General features: G+C 37.5%; 1 long non-coding RNA gene across 3 annotated transcripts; it reads right to left on the bottom strand.

Moving 5' to 3' along the window:
* Positions 1-17,940: 17,940 nt before the first annotated feature.
* On the bottom strand, positions 17,941-23,223 carry LOC110591743. 3 transcript variants are annotated; one of them, XR_002481048.1, is made up of 4 exons: positions 23,206-23,223; positions 20,180-20,330; positions 18,735-18,815; positions 17,941-18,070 (listed from the first exon to the last, which is right to left on the bottom strand). It is a non-coding gene; the product is annotated as an uncharacterized LOC110591743 (long non-coding RNA). The 3 variants fall into 3 exon arrangements; XR_002481049.1 differs by lacking the exon at positions 23,206-23,223 and adding an exon at positions 21,727-21,866 and having other exon boundaries at positions 20,180-20,274; XR_002481050.1 differs by lacking the exon at positions 18,735-18,815 and having other exon boundaries at positions 18,057-18,070.
* Between the last annotated feature and the right edge of the window lie 15 nt (positions 23,224-23,238).

The raw sequence follows: 23,238 nt of genomic DNA, 5'->3' as shown, positions 1-23,238 counted from the left end.
TAAATGATGAATGTGGCGGAACTGAGTCCCAAACAAGGGCTTCAGATTCTCCCCCCAACCCCCGGCCCCATTACACCAAAATACTATGATTCTGCAGTTTTAGTCACATCTTTATACAGAAATTTACAGAAAGGGTGAAGGATTGATTCCAGGTTAATGATTTTATATCCCTCCTATCTGTAATTTTGGTTTGAATTTAATGGTATTCTTACACCATAGGCCTCCTTTGTATAATTTAATGAGCTGATTCTAAAATGTATGTGGACATTTGTGCTCTCTCCACAGTCTGGCTATTGTTGATAATGCTGCTATATCAACTGATGAATGGATAAAGAAGAGGTGGTGGTATAATACTATTCAGCCATCAAAAAGAATGAAATCTTGCCATGTGCAATGACATGGATGGAGCTAGAGTGTATTATACTAAGTGAAATAAGTCAGAAAGAAAACAGATGAACATATGGGAAGGGGGAAAAGAAAAAAGGGGATAGAGGGAAACAAGCCATAAGTGACTGTTAATGATAGAGAACAAACTGAGGGTTGAGGATGTGGGTGGGGGCACGGGCTAGATGGGTGATGGGCACTGTTCTGATGAGTACTGGGTGTTGTATGTAAGTGATGAATCACTGAATTCTACTCCAGAAACCAATATTGCACTGTATGTTAACTAACAAAATTTAAATTAAAAAAAAAAGTAAAAAGAAATTCTTTTAGAATCTAAAAGAATAAAAATAAAAAAATAAAATGTATGGAATATCAAAGGATGCAGAATAGCCAAAATGGTTTTGAAAAAGGAGAATAAAGTTGTAGAATTTATATTCTTAATTTTAAGATATATAACAAAGTTACATTAGTCAAGACAGAATGGTTTTAGCATAAGGATAGACATATAAATAAATGGGATACAATAGAGAATCCAGATGTAGACCCATACATATTTATTTAATTAATTTTTTAAATACATGTACTAGGGTAATTCAATGGGGAAAGGATTGTATTTCCAATAAAAATACTGGAGCAACTGGATGTATAAAAAGAAAAAAATTAACTTTGACTCTTACCTCAAATGCATATACAAAAGTTAACTAGAAATAACCTAGATTGATCTAAATATGGAGGCTAAAATGGTAAAACCTATAAAAACAAAGAACAAGAGGAAGTTTTTGTAATCTTGAGTAAGGAAAAGATGTCCTAGGTAAGATACAAAAAAGCAGAAAACATTAAAGAAAAAATAGGTTAAATGGCCTTTATCAAAATTAAAAGTATATATATTCTTCAAAAGACAGATGATGAGACTTCTGGAAAGGCCATGTGATGAAGGGAGAAATAAACAATTTAATAATTATAGTTGGAGACTTTAATGCCCTACTTTCAATAATGGATAGAAGAACTAGGCAGAAAATCAAGAATGACATAAAAGACTTGAATAACACTATAAATCAACTAGATCTAACAGATACCTCTAAAACACTCCACTCAACAACAGCAGAATATACTTTCTTCTTAAGTGCGTATGGAACATTCCCCAGGACAGACTATATAGTAAGCTATAAAGAAACTGTCAGTAAATTTAAAAAGATTTAAATCAAACAAAGCATGTTTTCAACCACAATGGAGTAAATTAGAAAGTGATAATAGATGGGAAGCTGGGGAATTCACAAATATGTGGAAATTAAACAACATACACCTAAATAACTAGTAGGTCAAAGAAGAAATCACAAGGGAAATTAGAAAGCACTTTGAAATAAATGAAAACAAAATACAACATACTAAAACTTTTATGAAATCAGTTAATGTGATATATCACATCAACAAGAGAAAGGACAAAAACCATATGATCATTTCAATAGATGCAGAAAAAGCAGTTGACAAAGTACAACATCCATTCATGATAAAAACCTCAACAAAGTAGGTTTAGAGAGAACATATCTCAACATAATAAAGGCCTTGTATGAAAACCCACAGGGAACATCATACTCAATGGGGAAAAACTGAGAGCTTTTCCCCGAAGGTCAGGAACAGGACAAGGATGTCCACTCTCGCCACTTTTATTCAACATGGTACTAGAAGTTCTAGCTACAGCTATCAGACAACAAAAGGAAATAAAAGGCATCTAAATTGGTAAGGAAGAAGTAAAACTTACACTATTTGCAGTTGACATGATACTATATATAGAAAACCCTAAAGACTCCACCAAAAAACTACTACAACTGATAAATGAATTCAGTAAAGTTGCAGGATACAAAATCAACACACAGAAATCTGTTGTATTGAGGGGCCCCTGGCTGGCTCAGTCAGAGGAGCATGTGACTCTTGATCTCGGGGTTATGAGTTCAAGTCCCACGTTGGGTGTAGAGATTACTTAAAAATAAAAAAAATCTTAAAAAAAAAATCTGTTGCATTCCTATACACTAATAATAATGAAGCAGCAGAAAGTGAAATTAAGAAAACAATCTGATTTACAAGTGCACCCAAAACAATAAAATACTTAGGAATAAACCTAACCAAAGAGGTGAAAGACCTGTACTCTGAAAACTATTAAACACTGATGAAAGAAATTCAAGACAATGTAAAGAAATAGAAAGACATCCCATGCTCATGGGTTGGAAGAACAAATATCATTAAAATGTCTATACTGCCCAAGGCAATCTACACATTTAATGCAATTGCTATCAAAATACCAACAGCATTTTTCACAGAACTAGAACAGACAATCCTAAAATTTGTATGGAACCACAAAAGACCCCAAATAGCCAAAGCAATCTTGAAAAAGAAAAACAAAACTGGAGGTATCATAATTCCAGACTTCAAGTTATATTACAAAGCTGTAGGAATCACTTCCATAAATAAAATAGTTATTACATGGTGTAAATTTAACATCAACAATTCTATTATCTTCCATAGAGCTCATATGCAAATTACGTGCTGAAAGATATTGGTGTGTACTTAAATGCTAAAGCAAAACAAAACAAAACACCCCCAAAACACAAGACTCAACTACCTGCTGTCCAAAGAAATACAAATCCAGGTGTGATTATTTTTTCAATATAGGTCTCTCAATTACTTAGGCTTGGAGTGTTCTGACCCTATAGATTTTCAGACTACTGTGGCACATACTACATGTTTTCTTCACTCAGTCAAAGAAAATACCTTTTTGTTGATAAGTTAACATTGTTTTCTCAATAATAACTCTATCTTGATGAAAAAGAAGGCACTGTGAACCAAAAAGATTGAAATTATCTTTTTTTAATAGAAAAAATGTATTTCATTATGTTCTGTAGCAAATTATGAAGGGCATAATACCCCATCAAAGACATATATACGTTATTTAAAAAAATAATTTAATAACAATTTTTCTAAAAATTTTGGTGACTGAAATTTCCAAATTAAGCATTACTGTTCTATTCAAAAAGATTACTTAAAATTGTGCTTTTTGACCACATGCTTAAAAAAAATATTAAAATATTTAACTTTTTAGCATACATGAGATATTCTGTATCTCATGAATTTTATTCATGTCATTCTTTTTATTTTAAAGTTGACTTGAAAAGATTAGAGGTTGCAAAACATGTTTTTTTTATTTGATATCTACATAACATAATTATTGCTCACAAAGGATTGAATTTTATAAATAATGTGATTTTAAATATGAACTTCTTTCTTTAACACTAATAATTTAAGAATCTGATTTTTGGGAATGGTGGCATTTGCTGAAAGATTAAATGATTACAAACTTTCTAAGTTAAAAAAAAAACAAAGCTGTAGTAATCAAAACAGTATGGTACTGTCAAAAACAGACACTTAGATCAATGGAACAGAATAGAAAATCTAGAAATAAACCCACAAGTATACAGTCAATTAATCTTTGACAAAGGAGGAAAGAATATCTAATGGAAAAAAGACAGCCTCTTCAAGAAATGGTGTTGGAAAACTGGCCAGCTACATGCAAAAGAAGGAAATGGGACCACTTTCTTACACCATACACAAAAATAAACTCGAAATGGATTAAAGACCTAAATGTGAGACCTGAAACTATAAAACTCCTAGAAGAGAGCACAGTCGGCAATTTCTCTGACATTGGTTGTAGCAACAGTTTTCTAGACATCTCCCCTGAGGCAAGGGAAACAAAAGCAAAAATAAACTATTGGGACTACATAAAAATAAAAAGGTCTTGCACAGTGAAGGAAACAATCAACAAAACTAAAAGACAACCTACTGAATGGGAGAAGATCTTTGTAAGTGACATATAAAATAAAGGCTTAGTATCCAAAATATATAAAGAACTTATAAAACTCAACACCAAAAACCAAATGATTCAATTTAAAATGGACAGAAGACATGAGCAGACATTTCTCCAAAGAAGACATCCAGCTGACCAACAGATACATGAAAAGATGCTCAACATCACTCATCATCAGGGAAATGCAAATCAAAGCTACAATGAGACATCACCTCACACCTGTCAGAATGGTTAAAATAAAAAACACAAGAAACAAGTGTTGGCGAGTATGTAAAGGAAAAGGAACCCTGTGCACTCTTGGTGGGAATGTAAATTGGTGCAGCCACTGTGGAAAACAGTATGGATGTTCCTCAAAGTTAAAAATAGAACTACTCTATGATCCAGTAATCACACTACTGATATTTACCCAAAAAATACAAAAACACTAATTCAAAGGGACACATGCACCCCTGTGTTTATTGCAGCATTATTTACAATAGCCAGACTATGGAAGCAGCCCATGTGTCCACCGATTGATGATAGTATAAAGAAGAGTGTGTGTGTATAAATGGAATATTCAGTCATAAAAAGAATGAAACTATGCCATTTCCAACAACATGGATGGAGCTAGAGAGTATAATGCTAAATGAAATGAGTCAGTCAGAGAAAGACAAATACCACACGATTTCACTCATACATGAAATTTAAGAAACAAATGAGCAAAGGGGAAAAAAGTGAGATAGAGAGATAAACCAAGGAACAGACTCTTAGCTATAGGGAACAAACTGATGGTGACCAGAGGGGAGGTGGGTGAGAGGATGGGTTAGATAGGTGAAGGGGATTAAAGAGTATATTTATTGTGATGAGCACTGAGAAATATATAGAACTATTGAATCATTATATTGTAGACCTGAAAATAATATAACACTATATGTTAACTATACTGGAATTAAAACACTTAATAAAAAAATAAACTGAAATGTTAAGCAAAAGAAAACTTATATGATATAGCTAAAGTAGTGCCTATAGGGAAATTTATGGAGGTTCTAGCCAGGGCAATTAGGCATGAAAAAGAAAAGGTATTCAGATTAGAAAGGAATAGGTAAAATGATCTCTATTTGCAGATGACATGATCTGGTGCATAGTAAATCCTAAGGAATCCAGTAATACACACTAGAACTAGCAAATGAATTCAGCAAGGCTGCAGGATAAAGGATCATTTCTCTATATAAAAATTATACTTGTATATATTAGAAACAATCTGAAAATGAAATTAAGAAAACAGTTCCATTTACAATATCATCAAAAAGAACAGATTAGTAAGAAATACATTTAACAAGAGTACAAGATTTGTATAATAAAAAGTGTAAAACATTGTTGAAAAAATTAAATACAATCTAAATAAATAGAAAGACATCCCATAATCATGGATCAGAAGACAATAATACATGGCTGATTACCTTGGACCTTTCTGAATTGCTTCCTTTGTTTCCATTTGGCATATGCTATGTAAATAAAATACAATCCCCCCCCCTCCAAAGAAGACAATGTTGTTTAGATGGCAATATTCCCCAAATTGATCTACAGATTCAGTAAAACCACTACTAAAAATCCCAGTTGGCTATTTTTTTTTCTTTAGAGAAACTGACAAGCTAATATTAAAATTCATACAGAAATGCAAAAGACCTAGATAGCTAAAATATTTTGAAAAAGAATCAAATTGGAGGACTCACACTTCTTGATTTCAAAATTTACTATAAAGACAGTATAGTATTAGCATAAGGATAGAAATGCATATCACTGGAATAGAATTTAGAGTCCAAAAATAAAACTTTACATTTACGATCAATTGATTTTTGACAGGGATACCAAGACAATTAAATGGAAAAAAAGTAGCCGTTAACAAATGGTACTAAATAGGGGCGCCTGGGTGGCTCAGTGGTTAAGCTTCTGCCTTCGGCTCAGGTCATGATCCCAGGGTCCTGGGATTGAGCCCCGCATCGGGCTCCCTGCTCCGCGGGAAGCCTCCTTCTCCCTCTCCCACTCTCCCTGCTTGTGTTCCTTCTCTTGCTGTGTCTCTCTCTATCAAATAAATTTTTAAAAAATCTTTAAAAAAAAAAAACAAATGGTACTAAATAAACTACATATACACATCCCCCCCCAAAAATATGCTCCTTTCTTGTATCACACACAAAAGTTAACTCAAAATAGATCAAACACACAAATTTAAGGAGTAAAATTATAACTCATAGGAGAAAACCGGAGTAAATCTTTGTGACCTAGCATTAGGTAATGGTTTCTTACATATGACAAAACTTTAAGGGTTTTGGGTACAATTGTAAATGGGATCGAGTCCTTAATTTCTCTTTCTTCTGTCTTGTTGTTGGTGTATAGGAATGCCACTGATTTCCGTGCATTGATTTTATATCCTGCCACTTTACTGAATTCCTGTATGAGTTCTAGCAGTTTTGGGGTGGAGTCTTTTGGGTTTTCCACATAAAGTATCAAACCATAAGATACCTAGGAATAAATCTAACCAAAGAGGCAAAGAATCTGTACTCAGAAAACTATAAAATACTCATGAGAGAAATTGAGGAAGACACAAAGAAATGGAAAAACATTGCATGCTCAGGGATTGGAAGAACAAATATTGTGAAGATGTCAATGCTACCTAGAGCAATCTACACATTTAATGCAATCCCTATCAAAATACCCTCCACTTTTTTCAAAGAAATGGAACAAATAATCCTAAAATTTGTATGGAACCAGAAAAGACCCTGAATAGCCAGAGGAATGTTGAAAAAGAAAAGCAAAGCTCACAATTCCGGACTTCAAGCTCTATTACAAAGCTGTCATCATCAAGACAGTATGGTACTGGCACAAAAACAGACACATAGATCAATGGAACAGAATCGAGAGCCCAGAAATGGACCCTCAACTCTATGGTCAACTAATCTTCGACAAAGCAGGAAAGAATGTCTAATGGAAAAAAGACAGTCTCTTCAACAAATGCTGTTGGGAAATTGGACAACCGCATGCAGAAGAATGAAACTGGACCATTTCCTTATACCACACACAAAAATAGACTCAAAATGATTGAAAGACCTATATGTGAGACAGAAGTCCATCAAAATCCTAAAGGAGAACACGGGCAGCAACCTCTTCAACCTCAGCCACAGCAACTTCTTCCTAGAAACGTCGCTGAAGGCAAGGGAAGCAAGAGCAAAAATGAACTATTGGGACTTCATCAAGATAAAAAGCTTTTTTTTTTTTTTAAAGATTTTATTTATTTATTTGACAGAGAAAGACATAGCAAGAGAGGGAACACAAGCAGGGGGAGTGGGAGAGGGAGAAGCAGGCTTCCCGCTGAGCAGGGAGCCTGATGCGGGGCCCAATCCCAGGACCCTGGGATCGTGACCTGAGCCAAAGGCAGACGCTTAATGACTGAGCCACCCAGGCACCCCAAGATAAAAAGCTTTTGCACAGCAAAAGAAACAGTCAACAAAACCAAAAGACAACCAACAGAATGGGAGAAGATATTTGCAAATGACATATCAGATAAAGGGCTAGTGTCCAAAATCTATAAAGAACTTATCAGACTCAACACCCAAAGAGCAAATGATCCAATCAAGAAATGGGCAGAAGACATGAACAGACATTTTTCCAAAGAAGACATCCAAATGGCCAACGGACACATGAAAAAGTGCTCAACGTCGCTTGGCATCAGGGAAATCCAAATCAAAACCTCAATGAGATCACCTCACACCAGTCAGAATGGCTAAAATTAACAAGTCAGGAAATGACAGATGTTGGCGAGGATGCGGAGAAAGGGGAACCCTCCTACACTGTTGGTGGGAATGCAAGCTGGTGCAGCCACTCTGGAAAACAGTATGGAGGTTCCTCAAAAAGTTGAAAACAGAGCTACCCTACAATCCAACAATCGCACTACTGGGTGTTTACCTCAAAGATACAAATGTAGGGAGCCAAAGGGGTATGTGCACCCCAGTGTTTATAGCAGCAATGTCCACAATAGCCAAACTGTGGAAAGAGCCAAGATGTCCATCGACAGATGAGTGGATAAAGAAGATGTGGTATATATATACAATGGAATATTATGAAGCCATCAAAAGGAACGAAATCTTGCCATTTGCAACGACATGGATGGAACTGGAGGGTGTTATGCTGAGCGAAATAAGTCAATCAGAGAAAGACATGTATCATATGATCTCACTGATATGAGGAATTCTTAATCTCAGGAAACAAACTGAGGGTTGCTGGAGTGGTAGGGGGTGGGAGGGATGGGGTGGCTGGGTGATAGACATTGGGGAGGGTATGGCTATGGTGAGTACTGTGAATTGTGTGAGACTGCTGAATCACAGACCTGTACCTCTGAAACAAATAATACATTATATGTTAAAAAAAAAAAGAAGATTGTAGGAAGGGAAAAATGAAGGGGGGGGAATCAGAGGGTGAGATGAACCATGAGAGACTATGGACTCTCAGAAACAAACTGAGGGTTCTAGAGGGGAGGGGGGTGGGAGGGAGGGGTTAGCCTGGTGATGGGTATTAAGGAGCGCATGTATTGAATGGAGCACTGGGTGTTATACGCAAACAATGAATCATGGAACACTACATCAAAAACTAATGATGTAATGTATGGTGATTAACATAACATAATAAAATTTAAAAAAAACTTTAAGGGAAAAAAGAAAAAGTTTATAAATTGAATTTCATCAAAATTTAAAACTTTTGTTCTGCAAACAATATAAGTAAAACCTACAGAATGGGAGAAAATATTTGCAGATTATATATCTGATAAGGGTTTTATGTCCAGAATAGATAAAGAACTTTTTTTTTTAAGATTTTATTTATTTATTTGAAAGAGAGAGAATGAGAGAGAGCACATGAGAGGGGGGAGGGTCAGAGGGAGAAGCAGACTCCCCGCCGAGCAGGGAGCCCGATGCGGGACTCGATCCGGGGACTCCAGGATCATGACCTGAGCCGAAGGCAGTCGCTTAACCAACTGAGCCACCCAGGCGCCCGATAAAGAACTTTTATATATAATCATATATATATTAAGACAATCCAATTAAAAATGGGAAAAGGAGGGGCGCCTGGGTGGCTCAGTCAGTTAAGCGTCCGACTCTTGATTTTGGCTCAGGTCATGATCTCAGGGTTGTAAGACCGAGCTCTCTGTTGGACTCTATGCTGGGCATGGAGCCTGCTTAAGATTCTCTCTCTTCCTCTTCCTCTACCCCTCCCCCACCAACCCCCCCTTTAAAAAAATGGGAAAAGATAAGAAAAGACATTTCTCCAAAGAAGATTCACAAAGGCTAATTAGCACATGAAAAATGCTCACTTTCATTTGCCATTAGGAAATGTAAAGCAAAGAAATATGACTTCACACCCACTAAGATGGCTAAAATAAAAAGACAAGATAATAACAAGTATTGGCAAGGATGTGGAGAAATTAGAACACTTATACATTATTAGTGGTAAGTGAAAACATATGTCCACAAAAACTCATTTATATAAGAATGGTCATAGCAGGCTTTATTCATTACAGCCAAAAAGTGGAAACAATCCAAATGTCCATCAACTGATGAATGGATAAAGAAAATGTAGTATGTTCACACAATGGACTATTATTTGGCAGTTAAAAGAAATGAAGTACTTATATATGCTCTAACATGGATGAAACTTGAAAACATTTTACAAAATCAAAGGAGCTAATCACAACATATCCATATTATATGATTCCATTTGTATGAACTGTTCCAAATAGGCAAATCCAGAGATATAGGAAATAGTTTAGTGGTTACAGAGGCCTGGGTGGGTAATGAGGGCTCAGTAAGAGGATATGGAGAGTGAATGCTAATGAGTACAAGGTGTATTTTTGGAGTGTTGATATGTTCTAAAATTAGATTGCACTGATGGTTGCACAACTCTATAAATACACTAAAATTCATTGACTTGTATACTTTAAATGGTGAATGGTAGGATATGTGAGTTATATTTCATTAAAGCTATTTTATTTTATTTTTTTTTTTAAAAGGTTTTATTTATTTATTTGACAGAGAGAGACATAGCGAGAGAGGGGACACAAGCAGGGGGAGTGGGAGAGGGAGAAGCAGGCTTCCTGCCAAGCAGGGAGCCCGATATGGGGCTTGATCTCAGGACCCTGGGATCATGACCTGAGCCGAAGGCAGACGCTTAATGACTGAGACACCCAGGTGCCCCAATAAAGCTATTTTAAAAGGACTTCATTAAGAAAATAAAAATGCAAGCTACAGATTGGGAAACATTATTTACAAAATATAATCTGATGAAAGACTTGTATCTTAAATGAATAAAGAACTCTTACAATATTGGGAACACAACTCAATATTTAAAAATGGGGAAAAGATTTGAACAGACACTTCACCAAAGAAGTTATATTATATGCATGTCAAAAAAACACATGAAAAGTTGTTCAATCAACATGGATAGTCATCAGGGAAATATAAGGTAAAACTACCATGAGCTATTAGTACACATCCACTGGAATGGCTAAAACTAAAAGAAAAACATCTGACAATATACTGCATCCATAAGGATATGGAACAACTGTATTTCTCACACATTTCTTTTGGGAATGCATAAGGCATAGCTGGGTTGCATAGAAGTCCTGCAGTTCTTAAAAAATTAAACATACACTTACCACACAACTCAGCAATCCTGCTCATCAGTATTTACTCAAGAAAAATAAAAACATGTTTTACAAAGTTTTTTCCATGAATGTCCTTCACAATTTTATTCATAACAGCCCAAACAGGAAGAAACTCAAGTGTTCATCAACAGGTGAATGGATAAACAGACCATTCTATATTCATTCAAAGGAATACTGCTCAGCAACAAAAAGGAATAAACTACTGGTGCTCACAACAATATGGATGAATTTCAAGTGGCTTATGCCAAGTGAAAGAAGATAGACAGAAAAGACTACATTCTATGATTCCTATCACATGAAAATCTAGAAAAGGCAAACTACAATGAAGGAAAAACCAGATCAATAAATGTCTAGTATTTGGGTTAGGGGAGAGGAAAAGATTGAATGTAATGGGCCATGAAGGAACTTTTTGGGGTGACATCTATTTTGTCTAGATTGGGGTGGTGATTATATAGTGGTATAAATTTATCATGTATCATTGATTTGCACAATTACAAGGGATAAATTTTACTGAATGTAAATTATACCGCAATAAAGGTGATTAAAGTTTCTAGAAAAAAATCAAAGAAATGGGGGGTTTATGGTGGTAGGGAATTGCTATAGATTGAATATTTGCTTTTCCCCTAAAATTCGTATGTTGAAATCTAATCCCCAATGTGATGATGGTAGGAGGTAGAGGGCCTTTGCGAGGTGCTCAGGTCATGAGGGCAGAACCCCCATAAATGGGAATAGTACTTTTACAAAAGATAACCAAGAGGGCTCCCTTGCCCCTTCTTTCATGTTAAGGACACAGTGAAAAGAACCAGGAAGTGGACTCCCACCAAATACTGAATCTGCTGGTATCTTGATCTTAGACTTCCCAGCTTCCAGAATTCTAAGAAATAAATTTATGTTATTTCTAAGCTATTCAGTCTATGGCATTTTGTTATAATAGCCCAAATGAATGAAAACAGGAATTTACAAGGGATTATTGGTAGAAACAAACTGAAATCTGTTGATGTTAGCCAATCCTTATGTGAGGTATAATAGGACTGAAGTCCAGATCCCTGACTCCCAGCTAGCCACTCTACCACATTCTCAGTTCTTTTTGGTGTGTGTAATATACTGTATATGAATCCAAAGCATTTTGAAAAAGAGTGAAACATTAATAAGTTTCAAAATCAAATATATTGAGTTTCTGATATGATTACTAGTCAGTAATCTCAGAGGAGGAGCATACTCCAGGATTAGTCTGGGTTAAGTGAACCCTGACAAAAAGATCTGAGGGCAAGAAATTTATTTGGGGTGTTTTTTATGTGGCTAAAAGCATGAACACACCAGGCCTAATGCTATCCTGAGGACTGTTGCAAGGTTGGCCCTTGGCTGGCTTCAGGGAACTCGGATTTTGAGAGGGTTCCCAAAACACTCATATGAATGGCTCACTGTGCCTAAACCTCATGCAAACAATGTGGTTTGCGCTAAACACCTACCTTCCTTTTGGGAGTCTGGGATTTGGGCACATGCCGAGCAGATGGTGTCTATAAGACCAACTGTCGTTAAAGACTTCGGGGACTGAGTCTCTAATGAGCTCCCCTAGTAGACAGCTTTTCTTTTTTTTTTTTTTTTTTTTTTTAAATTTTATTTATTTATTTGACAGAGAGAGAGATAGCTAGAGCAGGAACACAAGCAGAGGGAGTGGGAGAGGGAGAGGCAGGCTTCCCGCCGAGCAGGGAGCCCGATGTGGGACTCGATCCCCGAACCCCGGGATCATGACCTGAGCCGAAGGCAGACGCTTAACGACTGAGCCACCCAGGCGCCCAGTAGACAGCTTTTCAAACATGCTGTCACAACTTGTTGCTGTACGAAGAAACCACATCCTGTGTGATTTACTGGAGGAGAACATTTTGGAAGCTTGTTCCTGGTTTCTTTAGGGCTTCATCCCACGCACCTTTTCTTTTTGCTTTTTGTCCCTTAGCTGTAATAAATCATAACCATGAGTATGACTTTATACTGAGTTGTGTGAATCCTGCTAGTGAATCACTGAACCTGGGGGAGGGGAGTCTTGGAGACCCCCCCAACACAGGAGGTGAGCCCAGAAGACACTAAGAAGGGAAGGAATGATGGCCCTTAAGAGGATGTATTATTAAGTTACCAGAGTGGGCAATCAGGGCAAAATTCTTCTGGGGAACATGCACTTCAGAGTTATCTGCTCAAGTGGCAAGAGGGATGTGGTATTTATCACCCCACTATAGAGTTGGTATTCATTGTCTGGAACTTTCAGCCCACCCTGTGCACAGGCCCAGTGGGCTCTGGTCGCCATAGCTAGCCCTGAAGCAAGGAGCTGCAGTTGGAAGTTGGGCTTGCTTGTATGGAAATTATAAATGCCTGTGGAGGATATGGTGGGGGCACTTCTCCCATAGCCTCTAAAAGGCATAAAATCAAACATGAACACAGAACTATTGTCCAGCCATTTCACATGCTACCCATTGCCTTCCTTAGGATGAATTACTTGCAACTTATTCCCACCAGGGAGCCCTTGCCTCCCAGGAGAGTCCTTTAAAAGCTGCAGTCTGGCCCAGTGCAGTGAGAGCGCAAGGGGGAGTTTGCCCTATCCATACAAGACGGAAATAAGGTCTTTGTTCTCTCTCTGCTCTCAAGTCCTGGTCACAGGAAGCCCTGCCAGGGTCTATTGTTTCTTTTGTTTTACAACTTTACTAGCCCAGTCTAATTAGGAGGGTCAATAGCTTCCTGTCCCACAGAATGGGCACCCAATCTGAGCCTCTGGCTCTCTCTCCTCAGGACATAGGCTCCGTCATCAGGCTACATTACTGAGGGATACTCTATCTGGGCATTGTGTAGGTCCACTGGGGATGATTTACTCTGCCTGCTCTTGATAGAGTGCCTATATTCCCCAAACCCTCTGGCTTACTTACAGTTTCCTCATTCTACCTTTTCCTACTTACATAGCTAGAATTTCACCATTTAAAATTTTTTTAAAATTCAAGAATAATTAACACTTACATATAATTTTTCAACAATTCTATATATTTCTTAGTGTTCATCAAGATAAGTATACTCTCAATCTACAGCAAGTGTACTCCTTTGTCTATTTCATCCATCCCTCCACCCACCTCTCCTCTGGCAACCACCAGCTTCTTCTCTGTATTTAAGAGTCTGGTTTTTTTTCTGTCTTTTAAAAAAATTTTGTTCATTTGCTTTGTTTCTTCAATTCCCACATATGAGTGAAATCATGTGATATTTCTTTCTGACTTAGTTCACTTAGCATTGTACTCTCTAGGTCCATCCATGTTGTTGCAAATGGCAAGATTTCATTCTTTTTTATGGCTGAATATTGTATTGTATAACACATCTTATTTCACCATTTATTTGTAGATGGACACTTGGGTTGCTTACATAATTTGGCTACTGTAAATAATGCTGCAAAAACATAGGGGTGCATGTGTTTTTTTGAATTAGTGTTTTTTCTTTAATTTTATTTAAATTCTAGTGTTTTCATTTTCTTTGGGTAAATACCCTGTAATGGAATTACTAGATCATATAATAATCTTATTTTTATTTTTTTGAGACAACTCCATGCTGTTTTCCATGGTGGCTGCACCAGTTTGCATTCCCACCAACAGCGCATGAGGGTTCCTTTTTACCCACATCTTCACCAATATTTGTTATTTCTTGTGTTTTTAATTTCCGGCATTCTGACAGGTGTAAAATGTTATTTCATTGTGTTTTAATTTGCATTTCTCTGATGAATACTAGAAATTCATCATTTATAAGATGTGGATATTCAGAGTACCTATCTCATAGGGTTGTTGTGAAGATTATGTCAGATAATACCAGGAAAGTGCTTAAAACTGCCTGGGACACAGGAAGCAGTCAATTTTATTATGTATGTATAAATAGTTGGCAGATGCATATTTATTAGAAAAAAAATGGAATGCCCAGATTGCTTCAACCTGCTCATTGAAATGCACAGGCAGACTAGAAAGGTAATAGATTCTTCAGGAACACTTAGCTGATTTTCAATTTCAGCTTCTGAAAAATTTCAAAAGTTCTAGGTAAAATACTATTCCTCTCACAGTTGTGAGTGATTTACCAGTTCAACTCCTATATTCAAGGTTGCTAGGTAGACTTAGTGAAATTCTTGTTCAAGAAATGGAAGGTAATAAAATGGTAACTCTTATAAGCTCACTGTCATCTTCTATTACTCATATAGTTTAATCTTCTCTTTAGAAAAAAAAACTCAATATTTATAGAGCAGATTTGAAAACCCCTCCTTCTATAACTGCTTGTGAGGAAAACAGAGAGGCCATGGCCAGAAAACTTAGAATGCTCAAATTAGAGACACACAGAAGCCACAGGGCCTCACACACACACAATGAGATGAGCCACTCCTGTGGTCATACATGATTAGCAACAGACATTGAGCAAGCATGGTGAAAGGAAGAAGACATTCCTGGGAATTCCTTTATGAAGACTGCACTTCAGGTGACCTTGGAACAAGAGCATAAGCAAGAACTCAGGACTGTCTGGCAACTGGAACAAAGTCTGTAAGACCCAAATAGGACTGAGCCAGCAGGTGACAATGTGTGGCAGAACTTCCACAGTGCAGAGAAAGAAATTCAGAACAGAGATGATTTCTTAGCCACACTTGGCTAAAGGTTGTCGTAAGGAGTGATTTAACCGTTGGTATCAGAACTCAGTGTGTATCATGTTGCCAGTTTTATTGATCATGGTAATGTTTACTGAATATTGATTGTGCTTATTCTAGAATGGGAGTTCGGCTATTCTCAACTAATCTTTTGTGGTCTTTATTAAAGCTCTTAGGACCTTTTTTTGATATATCCCATTTTGATGTATCCTACTCCTATGCTCTCATTTTTCTGCTAGGACTCTGCTGATAAAATATTTTAAAATATCATCTATATGACATTTAATTAATTTTGATAATGAATATGCCTGATACTGAAGATAAACACAGCTCTAATCTGTGAACTCAACCTTCTTTCTCTTTGATTTGAAAATAACCTGCTTTTTGAAGTAAGTAATGAATATTCAAGACCTATAGTTTAATACTCTAGGTTTGCTAAGATTTCCGTCTCCCTTTAGCCCACAAAGTAATCAGTGTAAGGATTCTCTGGTCCTTAAGATCATCTTTGTCAATTTTTCTCAATGCAAAAATGCTCTAGGAATTCATGTCAAGATCAGTTTTGTGAAGGTAACATTAGGAAATGGACTGCAAGAGCTAAGCAAAGACATCTGCATTTCTGTTTGGAGACTGGAGTAAGGGAGAGGGGTGTCTGTAGAGTGCAGGTAAGGCCGCCCTCCAGTTTTTCTGGACCTGTGTAGGTCATTTCATCAAGGACAAAAATGCAAATCTGTTAATATTTACATATATTAAAGAGCCACATGATCACGGTTCAGTTCTCATTGCCCATGAATTTGGTTCTTAATTTAGCTAATTTTCGTTATCAGATCAAAACTACCACATGCTGTTTAAATCAGAACATGCTATATTGTTTTTCTTTAGCCCTTCAGAAAACTCTTCCTGCTAAGCATATTAGTCTTGGGTTTTTTTAAAAAAGACTTATCCCTTGGAAACTCTTGCCTAGTTTACCTAGTGAACACAGGCAGTGGATTTTTAAAGAGTTATTGTCCTAAGATATGTGACCTGAGAGGGCTAGTCTGGAATCTACCCTTTAAAGTAGCACGAGAGTGCCACCCACTGGCCAAACAGCTTTAGCGTTTGTGTGAGAGAGAGCTTCTGATAGTAACAAAGAAAGAGCATCTGGAGACTGATGCTCTCAATAGGTGAATATGCCAATCCAAAAGCAAATGATTTCTGCCTTGAAAAATTTATATCCACTATTGTACATATTTCTTCATGTTATTTTTATCACTCTGTGCTGCCTATGCCAACCCAAATAGGCCAAAATTCAGAAGCTTAACAATACAGTCTCTTGGTAAGGCTGTGGGAAAACAGGTATTTTCACAACACAAAATGTTACACCCCTCTAAGGGGAAATTTGGAATATCTAACAAAACCATATATGCACTTATCCTTTGACTCAGCAATTGCATGTTAACCTGAACACACTTCCAGCAATATAAAAATACATATGCAGATTATTCATTGCAACATGATTTGTAATTGCAAAATACTGAAAGCTTAATAAATGCCCAAGTATAGGAAAGTGGTTGAATAAACTACAGTACATATATATGATATAGTATTATGCAGATATAAAAAAAAGAATAAGTAAGATCTGTAGGAACTGATAAGGAGGATTTTTCAGGGTATGTTGTTAGGCAGACAGAAACAACTTTTAACAATTGACATCTGCATCAATGCTGTTTTTTGACCTAATCCAGGAGATAATTTAAATTTTTAGTACTAGAAATTTGTGGTGAATCAGGAATGGTAGAGATGGATAAGGAAGGCATTTTAAGACAGGTACACCTGTCTTTGCCTTCCCCTGGCCAGCCCTCCTGACATATTCACTAATGCACTGTGTGTGCGGCAGGTCACTTCTTGCAATAGACAGACACGTAGATAGAGACATATATACATAGGGATCTGAAACAGTGAATAAATTGTGTTTAGGTTTAGATATATGAATTGAATCACACATTGACTCTGCCATGTTGCAGTATTCACAGACAAATCATGCTCGAATAGATGACAGCAGGCGGACCAGAGTCTGGTAAGTTTGTTCACTTCAAGATTTTACTATGATCTGTTTGACATAGGTGTGTGTTGATTTAAATTTCAAGCTTAGCATAGAGAAGACCTTATTACTTCCCAAATTATAAAATCTGCCCTGCTTCTGTAGTAGTATGCTCACATTTCCCTTTCTGTTGTTGTTCTTCCGACAGACTGGTTATTTTAATTTTTTTGCATCCTTTTCTTTTTCTTCTTAAATTTCAGAGGCATCTTTGTTGTATAGCTTTGTTATAGTAATAAGTATAACAGATTTATTTGTTCTATTAAGCTGTGGGTTCCTTGATTTTTTCACCTGCACTGCAGGAACCGGGAACTGTAGAGGCCTACGCAAGGCCAAGCGCTGGAGCGAGCACACGCCAACTGCAGGCTAGATCCTTCCAGCCTGAGACGTCTCTCCTGTGCCACCTACTGACAGAGCTTCACACTGTGCCAGGGGCAAAGGAAACATTTAAATTATCAAAAACTGGGTGAAAAGAATGAGCTGGGATGGTAAACCCACAACCTGCGTAAGATGTGTCCATATATACTTCTTATGTCTGTTCCTCCAATAGCTTAATTTTTTCTTTTTCTCATTCTTTGTCTTGCTCTTCCTCAACATGTAATTCACAAGTATGTGCACAACTTTTGTTGCTTAATATGTATATATGTATGTATACATATATATTTTCCTTTAAATTTTTCCAATTAGAAAATTCAATATTACATATTCTTTCCTGAGCCCCTTCACCTGTTATGAGGGAGGAAAAATATGGTGAGTTTATTTTTGCAATTAATCTATAAAACAGAATTCCATAGCCATATTAGATAAATAGATAAATGTATAGGTAGAGGTAGGCATATGGATGAATGCATAGATGGACACATAAAGAGAATATAGAAATAGATTGAAAGAGGGATGCATACATATATTAAAAATTATCATAGTAAGAGAGACAGATCTTTATTAAAAATTGAAGTCTGTAGGGCATAAATGTAGTCATTGGCATTAGAAATTTAGGGGCATTTGGGACGGCATTTCATCTTGGGCATGGTACCTATCTTTGTTCCGAATATACCAGCCTTCCTCCTTTTCCTCCTGACATACTCACCAATTTCCTATCTTTGGGGGAAGGTCGCTTCTCTTTAATTAATTTTCAAAACAGATAATAAGGCTGTGCCAATCTGGGGGTCTGTGTATGAATAGAAACACACATATTTACTCTTACACTTTACACTCATGCACGTTTTGGTTCTAAGTGTCTAACTGGGATCTGAGGTCAGTGGCTCTGACCTCTGAGGTGTAAGAGCTCTCTCTTTCCCAGTTCCTACTTTTCCCAGTAAGAAATCTCTTGTACTTCCTTAGGGGCATGCTTATATTTACTTTCTCATGCTGTTTTTCCAAGGGGTTGGTTTTGGTGTTGTTAATTTTTTCTTATCTTTTCCTCCTCATCTTCTAATTCTTAATTGTGTATCTCTTTATTATTGTTTTGTCATATTACCTCATATATTTCCAACAGGTCTGTAATTTTTGTAATTTTAATAAGTTTTTTCATTCAGTGGAATAGTCATATATATTAACACAATATCTTTTGCAATCTCTTTCCTTCTTTTAACCAGTCCTTCCAAGTAGGTCATACAGCAATTTATGGTCTAATTTTTGTTTACTCACTAATTTGTATTGAAACCCCAGTGAATTATTTATTCTGCTCCTTCAGGACTCAAATTTGCCACAAACAAATGAGGAAAACACAGAATTATTTCATTGGAGGTGAATAAAATAAATCTAAATGCATCTTAGGTATTTTTCTATACAATAAAAAGCATTATTTATTGAGCATGCAAACATTCTTTTAGATCTTTATAAAAAAAGTTTGGCCATAGAGGGTCAGATCCATAAAGACTGCTCTTTGGCTTTAATTATTTTAGATGCAAAATTTTGTATCTAAAACACATTAAGACTAGTACTTCTTGCTCACTGTCATTCATGCTTTTTCCATATGAAGAACATTAATATGCTTAAAAATCCCACAATCACCTTGGCATCCCAATAAAGTATGCAGTCACAAATATGATTTTTACTGATGGAAAAATTAAGGTGCAGAAATGTGCAATGAGTCCAAGTCATATACTAAGTATCATTTCTTACTGAAAAATAACTTCTGGAGCGCCTGGGTGGCTCAGTTGGTTAAGTGTCTGCCTTCGGCTCAGGTCATGATTCCAGGGTCCTGGGATCGAGCCCCATGTCCTTGGGCTTCCTGCTCAACAGGGAGTTTGCTTCTCCCTCTGCCCCCCTTCACCCCTGCTCATGCTCACTCCCACTCTCTCTCTTTCTCTTTCTCCCAAATAAATAAAATCTTAAAAAAAAAGAAAAATCACTTCTACTTCAACTTTTAAATCATGCTTAATGAAGACATCATTTTAACTTTATGTCATGCTATAGTTCTTTATAAAAGAGTGAATTTTATATTCTGGGCAAAGGGAGCAGATATTCGGAGTGGACTTCCTTGCAAACATATTGCTGAGAGAAATGTTAAGGAATAAAAAATATCATTACCTGAGTCCCAGAGTTGAGAGGTGAGGGAAGAGTTTTCTCCACACTGGAGACGTCAAAGGCAAGGTACCAGGCAAAATGTGTGGGAGACATAGATTCTCAGGTCACGATGGTAATGCCAAAAAATACACCAAAAAACAAAAAAATGAAAAAACTAAAGGAGGCAGTTAAAGAATGATTAGTAGATGAATTAGCCCAAACTCCCCAGACCTCCTAGTGGATGCCTTCTTCCCATTATCTGGGCCACCAGTTTTGCCAATTCAGTTCTAAAATATAAGGGCAATCTTATCTGCCACTACTTAATCCCATGATTTAAATCAATCTAGTTATTTTTACCAGACTTCCAAAGCTTTCCTTTGCACATCTTCCACATAGAGTTGGATGAAGCTGATAGGGCAGTTGATGCAATTTTGTATCCCTTTCTAAGCTTTTGTATATGGTAGTTTTTTTGTTTTTGTTTTGCCTTAAATACCTTAACCCCTTCCTCCCCACCCCATTCCCCCTCAATCTTCTCCATTCTTGGAGATCAAGCTCACTTATTACTGCTTCTGGGATCCCAAGAAGAACCAGACACTCCTCACTCTTGTCCCACATTAGAAACTGGCAGGGCTGGTGGGGTGGATGTGGACCAGAGAGGGAAAGAAGGCACTGAAAAGGACTATGAGGTTTTCAGCTTGGCTTCTGCATAGGATGGGGATAAGGGGAATGTTCTGACCCACACAGCCCTATGGAGGAGTGGTAGTAAGTAAAGGCATGTGAAGGCTGAATCTAGACCTTAAGGTTTTCAAGAGAACTCTACCCTCTTTTCTGTGTATGGGGCTAACTTTGCTTCAGAGGCTGCAGCCATCCCCACACCAATGAAAATGGCTGGTCAATCCAACGGCCTTGTGTCCCAGATGATGAAGTGTATACCTATGCCCTCATTCCTATTTTTTCATCACTTGGTAATTATAAAGTAAGTCAATTTGCTTGATTAGCAATAGGCCATACAGTAACAGGACTCATAGAAAAGTTGAAAGACTAGTACAAAGATTTTCCATATACCTGGAACCCAGATCCCCTAAATGTTAACATTTTACCACGTTTCTCTCTCTCTCTGTAGACATTTATATAAGTATGTATGTATGTAAGCCACATACACAGTTTTAAAATTTGCTAGCAGCCACATTAATAAAGCAGGTAAAATTAATTGTAATATCTTGTTTGCCCCAATATCTGTATGTTATCATTTTAACATGTGATCAGTATAAAAATTAACACAGTATTTTCTTTTTTCATACTAAGTTTCTGAAATCTGGTGTGTACTTTACACATACAGTACATCTCAATTAGTAGCCACGCTTCAAGTGCTCAATAGCACAGTGATGGCTACTAGTGGACAGCACAGAGAGTGTGATGATCTTTCAAGCTATGGGACTGGATGAGTGAAAGAGAGCCCAGGACTGGGTCTTGGAGCACTTGAACATTTAGAATTCAAGTCAAAGAAGAGGAGCTGACAAATGAGACAAGTGACAGCCTAGTAGACTAGGAGGAAAACAAGGCAAACGTACTGTCAAGGGGACCATGAAGGAGGAGACTGTCAACTGCATCAACTGATGCTGAGAAGTCGAGTAAGATGAGGACAGAGAAGTGATCACTGTAATTGAGAAAATGTAGTTGTTAGTCATCTTGGCAAAACAGTTTCATTAGACCCAGGGCTACTCTTTTGGAACCGAAGAGAGAATGGGAGGTGGAAAGTGGAGACCTCATGTGCAGACATCTCAAAGGCAACAAGTTCCAAACTAATTTATCTCCTCTGACACTCTCCCCCACTCTCCTCTCTTCCTTTATTCTTCCTAGACCTCTATTTGAGGCCTATGCTAGATGTCTGGGAGACATTCTCGAGTCCTTTTCGTTCAGACCTTATATGCTATTATTCACAAAGTCATCCCCATTTCACCTCCTAAATACTTATTGTCTCCTTTGCTCCATCCCTATTTCCCCATTGTAGGCTCCTGCCACCTCTGATCTTCCTAATACCTAGTAATCATCACTGTAATTAGACCTCTAGGATTGTCACCCTCAAAATTCTTTTTGTAAAGCTTGGAGACAGGCAGAAAGGCGGGGATCGAGTGGTGCTGCCAGATTGAATTTTTAAAAACACAAATCTTGTATTTTTGCTATTCTGCTAAAAATCCTTGCACGGATCTTCATGGAACAGCTTTAGTGTTCCTACTCTTGAGTTTCTTCTCTTGCAATCCCAAATCAACACACACACACACACACACAGAGTCCAGTTGTTTCATGCTTGCATCTTTATTATTCCTCCTACCCACCCCTCCCCTTCTCCCAGTAACTCATCCCCTGAAACAGGCAGCACGACCAGCTCATTTGTACTAATTCTTGCTTAGATACCAACCTCAAGTACCTTCAGCATTTCCCACCCCCCTCTATGGCTACTTTACTGCAACGCTATCAAAACTGTGCATCTGTTCTCCGTTTCCCAAATGCCCTGCCCTGGCTTTTCAATAAAATTCAGTGCTTTTTTAAGTCACAGTTCTCACCACATTCATCATAGTTTTTTTAAAGTACAAGTTTTTGTCAATGTCTCCAACTAAGCCGTAAACTCTTTGAGGTCCGAGAGCTCGTCTCAAAGGCAAGGTACCAGGCAAAATGTGTGATTAGTAGATGAATGCCCAAAGAATTGGGCATACTGGCTCGTGCCAGTACCTGGCACGTCACTTGACACATCATTAGGTGTTCAAGCAAATGTGTTAATATTAGGAGCAGTCAAAGAGGCCGAGGAGAGCAACGCTGCGAGAAGGGCGGCCCGTCTTTTCCTGTCTCCAGCCCACAGCGGATCACGCAGGAGGAGCCCGGCGTCGAACCGGACGCGAGGCCCGCACTTCTCCTACTGGAGCTGCGCGAGTCTGCAACGAGGGCAGGGCAGGAAACAAAAGGACAGTGCTCTCCACGGTGGAAGGCCGAAGGAGGGAAGCTTAAAGGACCCCCCAAACAGAACGAATGGCGAAACTCCGCCTCCTCCTTACCTACCCGGCCGGTCCTGCTTGCCACGTGATCAA

This window comes from Neomonachus schauinslandi, chromosome 1 (genome assembly GCF_002201575.2).
Source record: "Neomonachus schauinslandi chromosome 1, ASM220157v2, whole genome shotgun sequence".
Taxonomy (NCBI): domain Eukaryota; kingdom Metazoa; phylum Chordata; class Mammalia; order Carnivora; family Phocidae; genus Neomonachus; species Neomonachus schauinslandi.
The sequence above is the reverse complement of the archived record's forward strand: the minus strand, read 5'-3'. Positions and strand labels throughout refer to the sequence as shown.